The sequence below is a fragment of the Prosopis cineraria genome, unplaced genomic scaffold, assembly GCF_029017545.1.
Source record: "Prosopis cineraria cultivar Desert tree isolate PC_DT_omini unplaced genomic scaffold, ASM2901754v1 PC315, whole genome shotgun sequence".
Taxonomy (NCBI): Eukaryota; Viridiplantae; Streptophyta; class Magnoliopsida; order Fabales; family Fabaceae; genus Prosopis; species Prosopis cineraria.
The window spans coordinates 1-6,467 of NW_026555642.1; the positions used below are offsets into that span (position 1 = coordinate 1).

The 6,467-nt window shown below is 32.3% G+C and overlaps 1 pseudogene; it reads right to left on the reverse strand.

Moving 5' to 3' along the window:
• Positions 1-213: 213 nt before the first annotated feature.
• LOC129296373 (plasma membrane ATPase 1-like) lies at positions 214-4,904 on the reverse strand (annotated as a pseudogene).
• Between the last annotated feature and the right edge of the window lie 1,563 nt (positions 4,905-6,467).

The window sequence follows — 6,467 nt, forward strand, 5'->3', positions numbered from 1 at the left end:
TTCTAGGGGTCCTCAGTTTTATACAGAATAGAATCTACTTTAATAACAAGAAGAACTTAGCAGAATAATAATGGCTTCCGAGGCTTTCCTCCTTTGTTTTTTTGATACAGCTTTCAAGTAAAAGAACGAAAATGATCATTTTGGTAAAAGCCAAGAAAGTATTTGCATGAAAGTTATTAGTTGTGAATAAAATCTAAAGTTAATGAGATGTACCTGTTATCATTTTAACACTCACGCCAAGATCCAGAGCTCTTCTGATTGTTTTCCGCACTATCATGGCGAGGAGGATCAAAAAGTGAAGAAGGCCAACAAATTCCAGGGCCTCCTGCACTTTCTTTAGTTCCTTTAGGTACTTCCTAAAACACAAAGTTTATAACTCATATTTTAGCAGAAAAAACACATATATACAACATGATAAGTCCTTCGTAATATAGAGAGAAAAACCTGCCGGGCTACTGCAAGAGACCGTAGTCCACGTTCTGCAAACTTGTCAATAGTTGCATGAACCTTCTGTGCAATTTCGGCTTTGTTATGTAAGGTTGAGAATCTACGTGAAATATGAGAATGGATAAATAACACAGACAAATTTTCCTTCGTTGTATTGCAATCACAATGGTTTGTTCATTCTGTTGTACCTGTTCTGGTGCACCTTTGCTAACTCTCTTCATCTTACCATCAGCATCGATATATGTAAGTGCAGTTCTCTTATCAGTTGGATTGATGGAAGGAAATGAACTTCTGTTATACCGGCTCTTGCCTTGAAAATTTGAAAAAGAATATAAACTGATTAGCCAAACTCTAATTCTAAACATGTTATTCCAGTTCTTTTTGAAGGAATTAATGTTATTCTGTCAAGTTGTAAAGAAAATGAAGAACTTGTAAGCAACATCATTGAAAGGACCAAAATGCTCAGGAATCGCAACCTTCAATAGTTAGAGTATTTGAACTACTACCTCTTTTGGATCTGATAACATTGCAAACAATTGCACCATCAATTGCATCTTGATTCTCTGTCCTTGATGCTCTTGCAGCCATAAGTACAACCATGTCCTTGTCAACGCCTTTGGGAAAAACCTGCCATAGATAGTTCCACGTGAACATTTCTTTATGAATTATATATACAGAATTCAAAAGTTTCAATTGAAAAGGTAAGATAAATTTTATTCAAATTTCTCAGTACTCTGGCTCCAGTTTTAGGTATTTTTGTTTCTATAACTTCTTGATGGATTCCCCTTGTTACTGTGCAAAGCCTTTGGCACATGAAAATATGCGTTTAGTCTCTCTTATTTAGCTATTTTCTGTTTTCAACTAATTTGATCATCAGATGACTCTGTAGTCTGTACTATGATTTGTAGCTTGTTCTCTCACTAGCATGCTCTGTGCCTGAAAAATTTCTTATTGAGAGAGAGAATGGGAAGATTCCTAACTTCTAGTCACAAAGGCTGTAATATTATGACAACGACTGCTTCACCTAGGAACAAAGAACAAATGAAGAAAAATAATTCTCAAGTCAAGTTCAATTATATCAAACAAATTCTACTGTAGGACTATAAAGATTCAAACCTCAATCAAACTCTTGTCCACAGAAAGCTTGTTAAGAGTTAGTGTGCCTGTTTTGTCACTGCACAGCACGTCCATTCCAGCCATTTCTTCAATGGCAGTCATTCTCTTGGTTATGGCACCCTGCAAAAGCCAAATACATCATACCTTTCACCACATTACTTCAAACATATCATTCATCAAAAGGTGAATGCATAAAACCTAATCAGCCCTTCAAACCAAAGCAACTTGACATACCTGCTGAGACAATTTGTGTGAACCAATAGCCATTGTGACAGAAAGAACAGTTGGCATTGCAATTGGGATCCCACCGATGAGTAGCACGAGGAGGTTGTCAACTCCAATTCGGTATTTTCTCTTATGAATTCCCCATATCACGATCATTTCGATGAGCATCCCAACGGCAATCGAACAAATGCAGAAGTTCCCAATGGATGTCAGAACCTGAAACAGTTCTTGTGTCAATGAACATAACACCAAGTCCTTGAAAACATCATATAGGCTTAGGTACAGTTTGTCATAAGGTGTTTGCCATTAAGTTCTCTGAAAAAACACTTGACAAGTAATGAAAGTTCTCGAAAGACCTAACTACTTGAAGACAAGCAACAGAAGAACATTCAGTTTCTGTACAAGAACCTTCTGGAAGTGTCCTATATGTGTGGTATTTTCCACAAGATGAGCTGCCTTGCCAAAGAAAGTGTGGACTCCAGTGGCAATAACCACAGCTTCTATTTCTCCTTGCTTGCAAGTTGAGCCAGAATATACTCCATCTCCAGGATTTTTGGTCACTGGAAGTGACTCTCCAGTCAGAGCAGACTGAAATAAGCAAACAAACAGAAAAAGGATTGATTGAAGTTGAACAGAATTGCTTTCAATGGGAAGACACTTGTGTACAATAAAAAAAAAAAAATTGAGCATAAAATGAACACTTTCAAAAGTATCTCCTTTGGGAGAATCAAATTCTTGTTTACTTGGTCAATCTTTAAAGGATCTCCTTCAAGGAGACGAGCATCTGCAGGAATAATGTCACCAAGCTTGATGCTGATTATGTCGCCAGGAACCAACACTGAGGCATCTTCTTCACTCCATTTTCCATCACGCAGTACCTGTAAATATGAGATTTTGAGCCAAAAGAAAATCATTGAGTATCTTATGGGTACGTAATTGGGACTAGAATCCTAATACAAAACCTAGCTATTGACGTGTGAAACCAACTCACTTAAATACAGCGTCCCATACTATCAAGACGCCATCAATATCATTTAATCAATCATGAAGATAGTGTAATTAAGCTGTTGAATGATGATAGATTCATGAAGGGAGAAGAAAAATTACCTTAGCTTTAGGGGCCAGACGAGCCATAAGTGCAGCAGCTGCATTTCCAGCATTGTTTTCTTCCATGAAGCTTATGGTAGAATTGATGAGAAGCAACATGACTATGCCAGCAAAATCGTGATAATCTCCACGCTCGCCCTACAGAATTAAGGCACATTTTGAGATACGCAATACTAGAGAATGAACTGATACAAAGTAAAAAGTCTTGATAAAAGAGCACCTAAAAAAAAACAAACAATTAATACCAATCCAATTAACTTTTCTCTCACGTAAATAAGTTTTACATTTACTCAAAAGTAAAGTACTGAAAATTAGATCGGTCGTTGAATTGATCAAAGTGCACTAATTTAAAGATTAATGGTTAAAATTGTAGTTGAACTATAGTTAAATCAATCATGAACAAAGCATTTCAATGAACTAGGTACTAATTTAAAAATTACCAGTTCAATTAGCCGGTTTGGCCTAATTTTCAATACCACCCATTGTTGGCCAAATGTTATCAAAATAACATTTTTACTTAAAAAAAAAAATGGCTTGCTTCCTCTGTCGCAACTTTCTTGAACATGCACTATCTGATACAGGATGACTCTTTTGGTAGTATTTAACTAATTGGGTTGATGTAATAAGTACACCTTAAAAAAAAATGAAACTTGAATCTTCTATATAGTCTTTGTATGGAATAGTTTACTAAAAAGATAAGATAAAATGATTTTGAGACTCACGTGCTAGGTGAGTCTCATCTCATCACTCTTTTTATCTCTCTCATCAATTGATCATACAGTGATTAAAGAAAACCAGACAAGCTTTTCTATGTGTTGCACAGATGCTAAAATAAACCAAACTATTATATAGCTCATTATATATTGATATAGAATCAAAAAAATTCCCAACAAAACATTTTTGTTAAAAAAAAATCTCTCATTATATTTAATGGCTCTTTTTTTTTTGAAAATCATATTTAATAGCTGTAATTCTTATAATTTACTTAAATTATTGCCTCATGAATCACTCATTACTTTTTAAGAGAATTGACGAAAGATTTGAAACAGAGAAGGAAAAATATTGAAGAAAGTAGATTTACCCCTCCGTGTGCCATAGCAATGGACATAAGAGCAGCAGCTTCCATCACCCAAGACAATGGATTCCACATGAACCCCAAAAATTTCAGTATTTTACTTTCCTGTAACAGCATTCAAAATTATGAAAATAAATTTAAAAAATTATTACCAGAATTTTATTAATCAATTGTGACATGGGTTTAAGAAAGTAAATGTAAAATCCATTTATTTAGTTCCAAATTTATTTACTTAATTAATTACCTTCTTTTCTTCTAGCTTATTATATCCAAACATGTCCAGCCTTTGCTGTACTTCCTCAGAGCTCAAACCGTGTTTTGAGCATTTGAGATGCTGAAGCACTTCCTCAATAGGAATATTCTCCTGCAATATTAATTACCCATAATAAATTTAATAAATATTACATTAATAAAAGACCATATTCCACCCTTCCAAAATAAAATTTAATTTGTATAGTTATTTAATTAGCCATGTGGGACGAGCTCAAATATAAGGATGGGATGAAATATATGTTATCAAGAACTCAAACCCTTTTAATGTTGTAATAAAAAATTTATATTTGAAAATTTATATATAATCTTAAGAAATTTTAGTGTTAGATTGTAGCGAAGGGGTGGGTTCAACATCCTATTTTTCTCTTTAATTACCCAAAAATACCGAGAATTAAATTCGTTAAACTTCTATTGTTAAAGTCTATTCATGCCAACAAATGCAGAATCACATCAAACCTAAACCATCTAACATAATATTAAAAAAAAACTAAGAAATAATTGTCAACAATAAAGTTAAAAATGTTTTTTTATCTCAAATTAAAAATAATTCTAACATATATATATATATATATGTTATAAGAAATAAGGGGAAAAAAAAACATACCAGATCAATAGCTTCCTTCATAATAGCATCAAGTGCAACTGATTTCTCTTCTTCCATCTTTCTCTCGTGATTATTTTCACTGATCTCCTTCTAAATCCCTTCCCAGCAACACAAACTGGAAATTATTAAATTTGAACAAGCAAATAAATTTAATTTAATTTCATTTAACCCCAAAATGACAAACACATAATTATATACTTCTTAGCTAATGTCCTAAAAACTTACCTCAATTAACTTAATAAGTTTGATGAACTTCAATGACTCAAAACTCTCTCTCTCTCTCTCTCTCTCTCTCTCTCTCTCTCTCTCTCTCTAGCCTCAAGAACAAGCAAGGAGCTCTGAAGGAAACAATGATAATGAAACGATAGAAGCAAGGACATGTATGTATATACAAACGTGTATATATAGATATGAATATTCTTCCAATTAATGCGAGGCAAAGCAAAACATTGTTCATAGAAAACAAGGAGACAATAAGAAGATTATTAAAAAGGTTGAAAAGTGAGGCAGATAATATAATGCCATATGGGAGAATCCGCTATGTGGTTATGTTTTGTGAGAGAAATTACATAGTAATTAAAAGCTGTTTGTTTATGTATTAATTCATATGCCTGCTAACTAATTTGTTTTTTTGCCACCATATCTTTTGCATCCTTGGATTTAACGTCTACTCCTTCTAAATTTGGTCACATAAACTTTACTATAATATTTATATTTATATTTATATTTATTGTTTCCCCATTGATCTTGTTCTTCGGACTAGGTCTCCAGCTTATTCATTGTACGGAGCCCGATGATAAAGTTGTACGATTCATGACCTGTAAATTTAAAAATAAGGTTAAATTTCTAGTGCATTGTGTGTGTGTGTAAATTAATATTTTATTGATGCTAACGAGTTGCTTAATTTTCAGGGATCTATATGTTTGATCTAGATAAAATCATATTATTTTCACATTCTTCTTGTTTTTTCCAAGTTAGATGCTCTATTTATTATAAGCATCAAGTAGAAATTTTTTGGTAAAAAGATCTTTACGCATTATATACCAGCATGTTTTAAAGTTATTATTATTTTTATTACTACGCAGAACGCTTAATTCTTTGCTGATCTTTGTGAAATCTGTATTATAATTACGTTTCTTTGTTAAAATAATAACATATAATACGTTTAACTACCTTGATTCATATTCTTTTAAAATTTAAAAAAAGGTTAAAATATTATTTTGTCTTCAAAATTAAAAGCTTCTAGGACCCTAAATTGGTAAAATATTTATCTTCAACATTTAAAAATAATACAATATTTTGCCCTACAGTTAACAAAAGTTAACTTTTATTATTAGTTGACTATAAAATTACATAAAAGGACATCAAAATGAAAAAAAAAGACCCAAAAATTATAAATATGTACCATATAAAAAATTAATACCAATTAATTTGTCTAAATTGCAAATAAATACCAAAAACACAGATGTTATTTTTTTCCATGTAAAAGACAAAAATTCATTTTTTGTCTAAGCACTCAAGCTGGCTATCAGGTGATTATTGAACAACTATTATATATTGATACTAATACCGGCATGTAATTAAAATAATATCCTTCTTTTATTAATATCTTATTAAAAT